The sequence below is a fragment of the Amblyomma maculatum genome, chromosome 9, assembly GCF_055883805.1.
Source record: "Amblyomma maculatum isolate TAMU_Amacu chromosome 9, ASM5588380v1, whole genome shotgun sequence".
Taxonomy (NCBI): Eukaryota; Metazoa; Arthropoda; class Arachnida; order Ixodida; family Ixodidae; genus Amblyomma; species Amblyomma maculatum.
The window spans coordinates 2,062,722-2,077,959 of NC_139352.1; positions in this window are offsets into that span (position 1 = coordinate 2,062,722).

The window sequence follows — 15,238 nt, forward strand, 5'->3', positions numbered from 1 at the left end:
CCGCCCACCTCCATCCTATCTTTCTGCCTCCTACAGAAACCCTTTCCTTCCCTAGGAATTCAATAATTGTTACCCTTCCGGACCATCGATCCAGTCTTCGCACTACATTCCCTGCCCATGCTCATTTCGTTTTCTTTATTTCCATTAAAATGTCATTAACTCGAGTTATTTCTCTGACCCACTCTGCACGCTTTATATCTCAACGTTACACCTACCATTTTATTTTCCATAGCTCTCTGCGTTGTCCTCCGCTCAAGTAAAACACTTCTCTAGAGGCTAACGAAAAGGATCGTTAGAAGCTAAAGCTAATGAATCCTTTTCGTTAGAGGCTAATGAAAAGGCTCATAGTAACACACTTTATAAATCACTAGAACTGGTGAAAACTGAATGAAGCATGTAATGTCACACTTTACGTAATTGCCAGAATAAGCCAATCTTTTTCAACACGTCACGTTCAATCCTGTGCAACTCGATAGCAATGTTCGCTAACGACTTATGCTCCAGCATTGACCTTAACATTTCCGTGGATACCTTGTCTCTATATTTTGAAACAGCTTTGGGCAACTGTTCTCATAAATGTCTATTTCAAAAACTTTCACGCTCGCGCCTTAATTGCCTTGTTTTGTATTGGATTCGGAACTTTCTAACTGCCAGTAGTCTGTCCTGGCTATTAAAAGTTTCTTTTCTAGTGAAAGTACTAAAAAGTAGCCAAGGAAGAGGAGTACCCCCCCCCCCCCCCCCCCCCCCCTTTCATTAAGTAACAAACCAAGCCTTTACAAATACTTTCTGGCCTACATGCAGCATGTAGAAAGAATTCTACTGGTCGTTTTTCGAAGCAGGATGAACAAAGACCTCCGAATTAGCGCACTAAGCGAAACCAGCAAGAACCAAGATTAAGAGTTGGCCGTGCTACGGGGGTCTGACGTGGCGCAGTCGACTCGGTCAAGTGCCCGCCTGATGTTTCGGTTCATTTTCTATTTCCAGATGCCCACAGAACAGGGCAGACCGTCGAGAAAGGCCTTTCGTCAGTTGTCCTCTATGTGTCGATGGCCCAGGAGGGCCATGATAGACGCGAATAGATAAAATAAATGTTCACTCGGCAACTAGACCAATATTTTCTTCAAAGCAGCAAAGCAAAAAAGTGTGAATTAAAAAAAAAACACCTGTCCTCTCAGCATATCGCCAAAATCATAAATAAAAAAAATAATGAAAAACCAGATTGCAGAGTTTACTTCGCCATAGATTGACTGACAGTTATCCATCTACCTCTTAAAGAGAACTCGAAATAACCTTGCAACACAGGTTTATTTGTTTTAATTTATTCGTTCTTACAAAGATGACGGAGTAGCCTCAGACTGCGATTGCTCTGCTGTACGCCCATGGGCCTGTTCATGTTGATGCGTCTCGTGTCATAGACCGCTTTTTTAAAAAATGGAAACAGGACAACTGATTTTCTTTTGAGGAAATCAGCACCCGCAGAAAAACAGTACACTTGTATATGTTAAATTGTTCGAAATAAGTTGTGTGTGTGTGTGTGTGGGGGGGGGGGGGGGGGGGGGGGGGGGTATCCTGTAAAAATAGCCTGTGTCATTTACATTTCGCTCAAAGTGACGTTTGCACTTATTATTAAAGTTACTATTATTATAGTTATAATATCGTAAGATAAATATAAAATAAAATATATGGACAGTGCTTACGTAGCCGCCAACATTCAAAGAATGCATTTTGGTTAGATATCCAGGTCCTTCCCCATTTAATGTTCTAGAACAATGCCCACTTAAATTGCAGTATAAAAAAGTAAAAAAATATTGTTTTTTTTTTCGTTATCTTCCTTGCTTTTGGTATAATTCAGTTCGTCGTACCACCCAAGAACCAGTCCCTAGGACCGGCAGAACTTCTAGTACACCGTCATATCTGGGGCATCTCAAGACATCGTCCTGGTCGCCTTCTGTTCCTTATTTATATATATTTAGAAGCTAAAATACATTCTAACTCGAGCGCTTTAGCCGATGACTGCGTTATTTACCCCTTTTTATCAACGGTAATGGCCCTCAACGCCTTCAAAATGGTACAGAATGCATCACAACAGGGATTAAGTTTAGTTTATGGCCCTCAAAACTTTTCTTTGCTGCAGACGTCTCTCTCAAGCAATTTTTATGTTTTTTTGTAAATAAAGGTCGCAAATCCCTCCTGCGTCAACTAATAAATGCTCGATTCATTTAACGGGTGATCTTAACTGGCCAGCTCACAAAGCGCAAAATATTAATGAAGCTAATCGCGTACCGCATCTACTTGCGGCGAACTTTGCACCCCCTCCACCCTTCCGCTTGGCAGTTAAATAACTAATTTCCTTATTTTAACTCTTGTTCAACCGCAACTGAAATATGCGAGTGCTGTTTGGGACCCTCAAAAAAGTAGAGTTTGCCTTCAAATCAACACATAAATTCCGAGAGCACTATGGAATCTACATTACTGAAATTCGAAAGCCTGAGTGTTGCTGCTTCGCGCGGTGCATCGCGTTTACTCTCAATATCTTTATCTACTAAAATATCCGTCATTATCATTGCTACTACCATCATTATTGATTTCATTTATTCATTTGGTGAACATTTCTTCAACAACATTACAGTATTGAAAGGAATACGTAGCCAAAAAGCCAGATTAAAGGCTTGACTGGGGCTACGCACCCTCGCCAAGCAGTTGTGACAGCGTATGTGTCGTTATAACAAAGTAGTGAGGAACGACTGCCGCACCCAAGATCAATTACACATATCTAGTGGGTACAGCATAAAAACAAAAAATATTCGCGATATGTATAGGAAAAAACTTACAAAATGTTACAAGTTAAAAATGTTACAAACTTCACCGAAGTGTACTTAATAGGCATTGGTACGGTGTGTTAGTTACGCAGCATCATCAAAGAATGGGTTGTGTTTTCGGCTGGCTGCATATCGGCGTGTAAGCGTTCGGTTGTAAAGATCAGTGGCTGCTGCCATAGCGAGTGAAATGAAAAGCGGCGACGTGTGAATATAAAAGGGAGCATTAGCAATTATTCGGACCACCTTTTTCTGCCATTTATGCAGTTTGCAAATATTAGTGGACGTCGTAGTTCCTCATACCAAGGGGTAGTGCATGAGTTTTGATAAAAATAGGGAGATATATAATCATTTCTTTACCCCAGGAGACAAGACGAAATGTACTCTGGAAAACATGCCAAGAACACTGCTCACATGACTTAAAAGGCGATTCACATGGCTGTCCTCCCCCATGACACGTTTTCTTCAAATAAAATCCCGAGAAATTTTATTGAACGAACTATTTCTGTACTAGCAGCTCTGAGTGTGTGGGTAGGCAAAGACTCGGGGTTTTTTGGTCGTGATAAAACTGCTTTCGTCTTTATGATGTTAGATGCAGCTTACTCCATGTTAGTATTTTTCTTAGTGTTCTGCTGGCGCAGGTAGTCAGCTCTGTAATAGTTGGCGCCATGCACAGTATAGTTACGCCATCTGCGTAGATTATACATTTAAGACCGTTTTCTATGCGTACAATGTCTCTGACATAGAGATTGAGCAATAAAAGGCCAAGTATACTTCCCCGCGGTACACCTGATTATCGGTATCAATAATTTCAGCGTCATTGTCATCGTTACTATCATTCTCCCGCGTTGTCCTCACGAATCCTCAGAAGAAGAATTGCGATGTCCTCACGATCCCGGGCGTGGCCCGCTGTTGTTCCGCTACATGCTGATTACTTTGTAAATAATGTATATAGCTCTTTCCTGCATGTAAACGCTTGTAATAAATGCAATGCTGGGAAAACATCTCTGGCGTTGATCATGCAGTTGCTTAAAGCGCTCAGCCGGGGATCTGAGGGTGGAGGTTCGATTCCCATTGCAGACCGGATTTTAATTTTTCTGATGATTGACAGGTCGAGCGGACGTTTTCTGTACAAGGTTTCTACGGAGGCCACTCATGAGGTGTTAAATGACTTGCATTAAAACAGCGTGACAATGTTCATCCCCTCGGCTTATTCCTTCTGTGTAAGCGTCCCCGAAATTAAACGGAATGCTCAGATGTTCATCCGCTGCTCGAGCCTAACCGTTGTTCATCTTACCAAATTAGCAAACCGACATAACCTCGCAAGACTTGTCTTTCGCACAAGCTTCGCTATCCTCCATTGTCAGATTTGTTATCAGCCCTGTTTACCACAACACCAGCTGCATGAACCACGAGAAGACCGTTTAACCTCTTTCTGCTTGTATATCTGCGCATGTGTTAACACTTTTCGTTCCCACCTCAGGGAACTGGGATGACATGCCCAACACTTCAGTACTTAATTCCGACCCACCACGTTTCAGATCATTCACTTTAAGTATAAAGCGTCTCGAATCCACCACCTAATGTAATGTCCCTTGAAAGGGGCCGTTGAGCACTAATAAATAATAATGAAAAAGTTGTGTGACCGGAAATGACCAGTTCAACAAGAATGATGATTGACAACGTGTTTCACAACAACGCCTCCCTCCGTAGTACCGGAAGCCATGTCATCGTTGCAGCCTTCATCGAAGTTCCACGCATCACGGCAGGCAGTCCTGTCAGTGAGAAGAGTGAAGCTGTTAAGCGTCCGAGCAAGCGGCGGTAGGCTCGTGACCTTCGGTGTCTGCCTGCACTCACCGCTTTGCGTTACTGGCTACGAAGTGCAAGACTGCGGACAAAGAGCACTCACCAAGTGTGCACTTTGATTCATCACAGGCGCTTAGCTGGTTACCACCGGAGGCGGCGCTTACCCATGAATCAAGAAAAATGGAACAAAAGTAACGAGGAAAAGAAAATGAAAGGGAAGAAATGAAAAAGAAGAAATGGAACACTAGTGCGTAAAAAAACAAGGTAGGAAAGTTCTCGCAATCAGTTACTTTTTTTTTCGAAAGTAAGCCTTCTCAAATTTCTAAAGGTGCGCAAAATCTCCCATCTAACCGTGTCAGATTCATTTGTTTACAGTCATTCAAATGTATCAGTTATTTCTCTTCACATCAAATGGAGTGGTTGTCAATTCTTGTAGATAGAAAGTAGTTTTAATTCCTTTCATTCCCTTTCTTGTTGATAACAATGCAACAAAACTGGTAGTCGGCTTTAAATTATTTACCGGCGTCTTTGACGCATGTATGAAACGGACAGAACATGCAGGCACGTTATTACAGTCCACTGGCGTCCTTTGCCGATGTCACTCGGAATTTCTTTTGAAATTAAAAACCACCATTCATAACGCAATATTCAACTCCTATCTTCATTATTTTAATTTGTTCCGCGCCACAAATCAAGCAGCGACGTTCTTAGACAAGTGCTTCAAAAGAAACCCATTGGGTAAATTGTTGGGAGAAGCTATACATATCTCGTTCACGTGACCTTTTCCTTAGCTGTAAGGACGTTAGTAACAATGTCCCATTTGAATGCCCGCTTCTCAAGTTCTCACCAAAAAGTTTATTTTATGGTCCTCGGTAATTACTAGGAAAAAACATATGTTCACGTGAAGCGCTAATAAGAGAATACGGACACCTACGCGAAGTAATCATGATGTCACAAGCTAGAGATCTGAATGCCTCATTTGATAGGCAGATATATCACAAGGAAAAAACATGACAATTGTTTTCTCGCTTTTAAATTACATTTTATATGTAGAATCGAATAACGTTATGGTCTCACCTACTCATATGTTAAGGATGATTCAAAATAGAAATTATTTTTGTAATCTTCTTGCTTTGCCAATAATTATGTCTGCACGGTTCCTGAACGTAGAGTTAGACACCCCTTTGTTGTATTGCTCCTGTACTGCACTACACACACCCTCAAGCTGCGTACATGCAGCTGAACAATAAAGCTCAAAACTAGAAAACAAAAATTTAGTGAATTGCTACAATGCACACTTTGCACAGAAACGAAAGGCGAAAACTTGCAACAGGCATATTACGCTAGCAACAAAAATATGCTTTAAACACAAGAAAGGAAGACCGAGCTAAGTAAAATGAACAGAATAATAACCGCTATTTCTGTTGCTTAATAATATCGCTTGGTAGAATATTACAAGTAAAAAGAAATCTATCAATGGAGGTTTTTGAAAACAACCTGTACTAAAAAATATTGTAAGCACTGTGAGTGACCTTCATCTTCATCTCAGCGTAATCATCATCGGTCATCGGGTCGTGCGAAGAAGACGAAGTGTTGCTAAGCTGTGGCTAGTCGGTAGCTGCTGCTTCGGCCTACCTGAAGTAAAAAGGTGAATTTGCTGGTGCGTTCTTCTGCCTCACAAGTGGTGGAAGTGACTCCTGATCCCAGCGTCCTCAACGCGGCACCCCCTGGAGCTCCGTTCCGGTCGTGTTCTTGGCGGCACATCAACCGCCATGGCGCAGTCACATCCCCCTGCTCTCACCGTTCCGGCGCCTGTAGCTACCGATGGGCATCCCACGGCTGCCCATGCCACCTCTGCACCACTGACGTCCCAAGGTGCACTTGCTCAGCACCATTTGACCCACCCAACTTGGTCAGTTACCTCACGTCAGCGCGACCCTCCGGTTTTCGCCGGTCTCCGCGGTGACGACGTCGAAGACTGGCTACAGCAGTACGATCGGGTGAGCGCTTTTAACGGTTGGGACGCTTCTATGAAGCTACTCAACGTCTCATTCTACCTGAGTGACGTGGCTAAGACGTGGTTCCTCAACCATGAGGACGCCATTCCTGACTGGCCTCAATTCACGACACAGATCCGCCAGATATTTGGAACTGTTGGTGCTGGTCCGGCCTCTTTTCAAAAGAAGCTAGAGACCCGTGTGCAGCTTCCAGGAGAGACATACACATCCTACATTGAGGACGTACTCGCCCTTTGCCGGCGAGTTAACAATGGCATGGTCGAGGCTGAACGTGTCGGACATATTTTAAAAGGAATTGGCTCTTTTGCCTACGCAGCTCTAGCTGCCCAAAATCCCGTCACGGTGGCAGACATTCGTGCCACTTGCCAGCGACTTGACTATCTACAGTCGCGCCGCCTCAACAACACCTGGGATCCGAGCCAAATTCCCGAAACTGATCTGCGCACCATCATACGATCTATAATACGGGAAGAGCTCCACAATGATATTTCGTCGGTTCCTGCCTTCTCACGCCCACCTGCTCAATCTACTGGGTTGCGTGGCATTATCAAGGAGGAGCTTACTTCACTCAATCGTCCCATGGCTACAGAACCACCAGCCCCTCCCTACGCTCCGACGTATGCTGAAGTCACTGCGGCTCCTCCTCCTTGTCCTCCTGTCCATCACGCGCCTGTCCCACCCAGCCTCGCCGCCCTGTCCCCGCGACCACCGGTGTATGGTAATTGGCGGCCTCTCCCACCTCGTCCAGTATGTTTCTACTGCGGAATCCGCGGCCATGTAACACGCGTTTGTCGCCGACGACTGCGAGATGAGCGTGCGAGCTATGGGTACGTTCGACGTGACGACGCCTACCAGCTTCCTCCTCGCCAGTACTACACCGATAATGACCTCCGTCCCTCTTCCTCCCCGTCGACTTCTCCTGACCGGTCTAGGACAGCACGGCCATCGCGTCGTCGCTCCCCGTCACCCTTTCGCCGGACTTCGTCGCCCCTTCGCCCTCCATCTTCAGCTTCTGCTCGCCAAACGGAAAACTAACCTGTGCAGTTTCCGGAGGTAAAACTGCACCGCCTGTCGTCGCTCCAATTCCTCCTCTGCTCCCATCAAACATGTTGACTGTATTCCTTGAGGGACATGAACTGGAAGCTTTAATTGATACCGGCGCCGCTATTTCTATTATGAAACTTGACTTGTGTTTAAAACTGCGAAAAGTGCGCACACCTTATACCGGTCCTCCTTTACGTGCTGCAAATGGACAGAATATTAACCCTTGTGGAGCGTGCACAGCCCGAGTCACCATTGATGGCATCTTGCACTTCATTGAGTTTGCTGTCCTATCCTCCTGTGTCCATCAACTCATCTTCGGCTGGGATTTCCTCCAAAACGCCTCAGCAGTCATTACGTGTTCCCCTCCCACTATTGAAGTCACTGAATGCAACATTCTTGCCGATAGAGAACCACTTTCTTCCCGTGTAGTTATGCTTGCCGATCACGTCCTCTATCCGGGCAACGAAGATATTCTATCTGTGACTTCTGACGCCGTCACCGATGGCGACGTCCTGATTACACCCAGCCCTCGTCTCCTGTCAAGAGGTATTATCATCATCGTGTCCCTTCTTCGCTTCTCCAGCGGTTCTTCTCTTCTCGCCGCATTCAACACCACATCAGAGCCCATTCTTCTGCGACGCGACTCTACTGTTGCATCAATTGCTTCCGCCCAGCCTGTCACACTTCTTCCCATTTCCACCTCCGATCGCTCTGATTCATCCCCTGCCTCGCTCAGTGCAGCACTTCGCCACACGATCAGCACCGACCTGACAACAGACCAGACAGACGCATTGCTCGCTGTATTGAACAAGCACGCAGACTCGTTCGACGTCAATTCCGGCACACTGGGTCAAACCGCTGCAGCAACGCATCGCATACTCACCGACGGATCAAGCATAGTTAGACGCCGGCCTTATCGTGTTTCTCCAACCGAGCGCAAAGTTATTCAGGAAAATGTTGCTGACATGCTTGCACGCAACATCATACGCCCATCGTCTAGTTCCTGGTCATCGCCTGTTGTGCTAGTGCAAAAAAAAGACGGTTCGGTTCGTTTTTGTGTAGATTACCGTGCTCTAAACAGAATAACTCGTAAGGATGTGTATCCCCTCCCTCGAATTGACGACGCCCTCGATTGTTTGCAAGGTGCCCAATTTTTCTCCAGCCTTGACTTAAGATCAGGCTACTGGCAGATCCCCATGAATGAAGATGATAAAGAGAAGACCGCCTTTGCAACACCGGACGGTTTATACGAATTCAATGTAATGCCTTTTGGACTCTGCAACGCTCCTGCTACATTCGAGCGTATGATTGACACAGTTCTCCGCGGCCTCAAATGGAAAACATGTCTCTGTTACTTAGATGACATCGTCATTTTTTCTTCGTCATTTCCTGATCACCTTACTCGTCTCGATGAAGTTTTGACAGCACTTTCCAGCGCTGGCCTACAGCTAAACACGAAGAAATGCCGTTTTGCATCAAAATCCATTAAAGTTCTTGGCCATCTCGTAAGCAGCGAAGGAATTAAGCCTGACCCTGAAAAAATCGCTGCTGCGCTGCACTTTCCCCGTCCAACTCGGGTCAAAGATCTCCGCAGTTTCCTCGGCTTGGCATCATACTTCCGCAGATTCATCCGCAATTTCGCCTCTATTGCCTCACCTTTACATGCGCTTCTTCACAACGACACGCCTTTCATCTGGTCTCCTGCTTGCGAAGAAGCATTTGAAACTCTGAAGCGTGCTCTGACTTCGGGTCCCGTCCTCTGCCATTTTGATGATAAAGCACCGACAATTTTGCACACCGACGCCAGTAGCCATGGCATTGGCGCTGTCCTTCTGCAACGCCAAAACACCTCTACAGAAAATGTTGTTGCCTATGCGAGCCGAACTCTGACTTCTGCGGAACAAAACTACACTATTACCGAACAAGAATGTCTCGCCGTCGTCTGGGCTGTTCAGAAGTTTCGTCCTTACCTGTACGGCCGTCACTTCACAGTCGTCACTGACCACCACGCCCTATGCTGGTTATCCACTTTGAAAAATCTGTCCGGTCGTCTCGGGCGGTGGATCCTCCGCCTTCAAGAGTACGACTTTACTGTCACTTACAAATCGGGCAAGAAGCACAAGGACGCCGACGCTCTCTCTCGTTGCCCTATTGCTTTGCCGTCGCAACCCATGTCCTCGCATTCCTCTCCTGTCCCAACGGAGTCAAGCCATTTAAACCCTACAGTTATGCAGTCTTTGAGCGCCGCCTCTATTGCTCCCATGCCAGATATACACTGCAATCTTGCTCACCACCAGAGTGCTGACCCTTACTGTCAAAAGCTGATTGATAGTCTCAGCGGTGTTATTAGACCTCCAAATGCCCGTCTCCGTCGTCGGCTCAAAAATTTCAAGTTACAGGATGGCACATTATTTTGGCACAACTACAGCCCACTGGGCCACACATGGGTTCCCGTAATTCCTTCTTCCCTGCGTCCTCAAGTTCTACAAGCCTTTCACGACGACCCCACCGCAGGTCACCTTGGGTACCACAAAACCTACGACCGCATCAAACGTCGTTTCTTCTGGCCTGGCCTTTCAACCTCAGTATTAAAATACGTAGCGTCTTGCATCCCTTGTCAACGACGCAAGCGGTCTACGTCGCCTCCTGCCGGTCTCTTGCAACCTCTCCCATGTCCTTCCACACCTTTCGAAGTCGTCGGAATCGACTTGTATGAACCCCTGCCCTTGACTCCAGCTGGCAACCGCTGGGTCGTTACTGCCGTTGACCACCTCACCCGATACCCTGAAACCGCAGCACTTCCTTCCGGCTCCGCTTCCGAAATCGCCAACTTCTTCCTCCACACCATACTTCTTCGCCACGGCGCCCCTCGCCTCCTCCTTAGCGATCGTGGCAAGTCGTTCCTCTCCACCGTCCTCGCCGCAGTGCTTCATGCTTCAGGCACGGTGCATAAAACTACATCTCCTTACCACCCTCAGACCAATGGCCTCACGGAACGCTTTCATCGCACCCTCTCTGATATGCTATCCACCTACATTCACCCTCAGCACAACAACTGGGACTCTTTACTCCCCTTTGTAACCTTCGCCTACAACACTGCCGTTCAACGAACCACCACCTACTCTCCGTTTTTTCTTGTTTATGCCCGCCATCCTACCTTCTCCCTCGAAGCATCTTTCTTCACAGCTTCTACTCCTTCTGCCGCGCCTTCCCACGAACAGTTCGTGTCTCGTATCGCCCACTGCCGTGATCGTGCCCGCCTTCAAACTGAAGCCACTCAAGCTTCCAGGAAAAGCACGTATGATGCGACTCATCGCTCAGTGTCTTTCCGCCCTGGAGACGAAGTGCTACTCTGGACACCTACTCGCATCCCCGGCCTGTGTGAAAAGTTTCTGAGCCGTTTTATTGGCCCGTACACGGTTCTGGAACAAACTTCCCCTGTAAACTATCTCATCACACCTGCATCGCCTGTTCGCGATCGTCGGTGTCGCGGCACCGAGATTGTGCACGTGTCGCGCTTGAAACCCTTTAACCGCCGACCTTAAGATTTAATTTGCGACCAGGATGGTCGCTTTCGTTCGAGGGGGAATGTTGTAAGCACTGTGAGTGACCTTCATCTTCATCTCAGCGTAATCATCATCGGTCATCGGGTCGTGCGAAGAAGACGAAGTGTTGCTAAGCTGTGGCTAGTCGGTAGCTGCTGCTTCGGCCTACCTGAAGTAAAAAGGTGAATTTGCTGGTGCGTTCTTCTGCCTCACAATATATATATATTTTCGATGGAGGCAAAATGCAAGGCGCCCGTGTGCTTTGCAATGTCAGTGCACGGCAAAAAAAAGCCCAGGTGGTCGAAATTTCCGGAGTCCTCCACTACGACGTCTCTCATAGCCTGAGTCGCTTTGGGACGTTAAACTCCACAAAACAAGCTTGAGAATCGAATTGTGTGTGCCTGCGTTTTTTATTTATGATGTGGTGGGGTTTCGCACTATCATCAAGCAAGTTTAGCTCCTGCTTTCCTGATATAGCAGTCCACAGAAAAATTGAAAAAAAAGAAAGAAAGATTGGACAAAATGTTTTACTCAAACTAACAAGTCTATGTTATGTTGCTGCATCACTAATGACAGTTATTTTTATCTATTTTGTATGTGGTAAAATATATAGCACACATTTTGGATGCCCTCGGTTTGTTCGTAAATCAATTTAGATGCGAGCACCCGCCTGTTCTCCGCGTTACTTTCTAAGAAGTCCTTTCAGTCTTTCCACCTATAGAGATTATCGGATTCAAACAAAATTGCCTAGCGTTCGCTGATTAAAACTTCCGTTGCACATATGGGACGAAGTTTCAAGCGCGTGAATTTACACATTATTTCAGACATGGAGGAAACAGCCAGCATTCTGATAGGCGAAACTGGCACGCGCAACTCAGTGCAACGATGTAAACAAAGCGTTCGGGAGAAATGAAACCGCCACAAGGACACCGCGAAAGTTTCAGCGGGAACGGAAGAGCGCTTATTTTCTGCAGGGATTAATCGCCCTTCATTGGAGCACCTAACTCACACAGACAACTGGAATGTACTTCCATCCTGCGCTGAAACTAATTGGTTGCATCCAGTATTTCAATAAACTCGGTTCCTCTGAGGTATAGGTCTGATGTGTCCCAGAAGGCCACACAGGGCTCGAAATGCAAGACAGACTAACAGACTATGTGTCAAGTCAAACGGAAGTAAAGAATAAGCAAAAAATGTGAGCAGGAAGGAAGTTGAATACCGAAATAGGGGAATTTGGATGCCCTAAAAGGAAATAAAATAGTACAATCACAGTCACAGTACAGGCTGAACTTGTAGTGTAATTCTGTTAGTGATAGACTTCAGGTCCGTAATGACAGGAAAAAAAAAATGAAATGAAATAGTGGTGAGGCAACTTCAATCGGTTCTACACTCGTTGTAGAGAAATAAAGAAGAAACATGAAAGCGTTGGCAGTGTATAGAAATAGGTGTTCTAGCCAGCGCTTTTATCCTCCTTTCGTTTGTACTGCTTTCTGCATTAGCAATGTTTTAGCGCACATTTTCCTATTTATTTCTGTTGTTCTTGTGTGCTTTAACGTGTTTTTTTTTTTTCTGTGTCCTTGTTGTGCTCGCAGGATCGTGAATTCAAGCGCAAAGAACAACGGCATTACCGAGGACGACATTCCATTGAAGTGCACTGGTTCTTTCAAAAGCGGAAACCTTTAATTCGAAGTGGCTGTAACGCGATACCCTTTTGTTCAGCGGGAAACTCGGCGGCATTGTAGTCGGCGGTGTTAACGAGAAACCACAAGCATGCCTCTGGCAAGTGAAAGTTGGCTGGTGAGATGGCCGGGCACTGATGGAACGGCGAGTTGTGAGACGCTACAAAAACTCATTAGGTGTCCAAATTTGCGGAAGCCCTACACAGAGAGAGATAGGGATCGAACCTGCCACCTTTGGCTGTCGAGTCAGTTGAAGAGCCTTGAAATTCACAGGTATAAACTCTGTGTCGGGCTGACTTGCGCCCGCAAAAGAATTAAGCAATTGGCGGCGGCGAAAGCAGCAAGCGTGTTCGGCGGTCGCCGATCTATACGGCTGCCCGTTTCATTCGTCAGCGCTCAATTTAAAGGCGGCGAAGAAAGATCTAGACAAAATCGCAAACATTTACTAGCATACACTAGAACATAGTAGGATCACACGTATGTGGCTGGAATCTTTCGAGCTACGTCTCGAAGCAGCTTCTGCAACGAAGGAAATGATAAAGCCAAGTCTCGCGACAACGAACATGAACAAAGAGTACATAATGGATACGTGCGCTACTGTCACAGTAATAAAGCCGCATGCCGATGACTGTAAACAAAAAAAGAGAGAGAGATTTGAATTGTTCGCGGAATTACTCTCCCCTTAAAAAAACAACGACGCGATGTTCCAAAATAAATAAAGAGAGGTAAACATAAACATTACAAAGAATAAACATCACGTATACGTTAACGCGCGTAATGCGACTTGAGACGTAGAACTGGTACGATTTCTGGTCGTGCTCGGCTCCGCTTTGTATCACTTTGTATCAATCACAGTGATACAATCACAATGATAACTGTGGCTGTAGCACACGGATCAATTATGCACGTTGCTCGTTGTCTCGAGACGCGGCTTTATCATTTCCTTTATTGCAGAAGCTCCTTCGAAATATATCTCGAAATATTCAAGCCACGTACACGTGCTTCTACAATTCTCCAGTGTATGCTAGTCACCGCTTGCGGTTTTATCTCTTCACCGCGTTTAAATTGAGCTCTGACGAATGAAACTGACATTCTCTGTTCGACGACCAGCGGTCACGTTTGCTGTTATCGCCGCCGCCGAATCGCTTAGTTCTTTTGCGGGCGCAAACCAACCCGATAATGCGTTTCTATAGTGCACTCCCATACTCTTCATTTATTGTCACCGGCCTTGTCACCACCACGTTACATGTGGTGGAGGTGCTGAATTCCGTCAGTGATGCCTTCGAACATGCCTCAAGAACAAAAGCCACCTGTGGTCTTCGTGCAGCCCCGGGAGCCCATGATTCTCCAAGACTGCCTAGTGACGATGCAGAGGTCTGGATGGACTCTTCGGCCACGTGGCAAGATTCAATGGCTGGAACGATGCTACGAAATTGAGGCAAGTCTACTTTGCTCTTCAAGGGTAAACCGACTCTGGTTCGAAAACCATGATACTTCTTTGAAGGATTGGGAGGCAATCAAGGCGGACTTTTTGATGGCCTTTGCAAGTTCCGTCCGAAAGGAAAGGGCCCAGGCCCTGCTTCAATGAAGAATTCAGCTCGCAAATGAACCTACCTTAGCTTACGTTGAGGAGGCTGACGTTGAGGCTTACGCCTATTTCGCCGCGATGACCTTGAAATGGCTATTATTTCACCGCGCTGACTTCGAAATGGCCGAGGAAAGGAAAGTATCTTTCTTTTTAATGCGAGGCCTCAAAGAATCACGTTTCGCTTGCCTCGTCAGAAACCCACCCCAAACCGTAGCCAAATTCGAACCAGAAGCATCCTCAATAGAATGGACCCTAGACGCCCGGACTCGACAGTACAACCGGCCTCTTCAAGTGTTCTCTGCAAACAGATAGGGATTTGAATGGCTCGCATCAATATTCGACAGTGCAGCCATAAGGAATAGTTGAAGGTTTATATTTCCGCAACTGGTGTTGCGAGGACAGCCAGGGAAAAAGCTGTATATACAGCTTGAGAGGTCCTGGCTTCCTCTTACAGGGCAGCATTGACGGCGGCGGAGTACAACATCAAACAAGATGTGAGTGGAAAAAAAGGAACAAAAAACATGTTCGGTACAAAGAAAGAGACATGTACGTTCAGTATGCAGTACATTGTACTTTGTACAGTACAAAACTACACGAACATTTGGGGAAATTCTTTCAGATAAATATTGGATAAGTCTATATTTTCGAAGCAGTACAACTGGTTCAGAAGGGTCGGTAAGGTATGCTGCAACATTTGTTTGCCATAGTTTGTGCGGCATTTCTTAACATGACAATGTTCTGC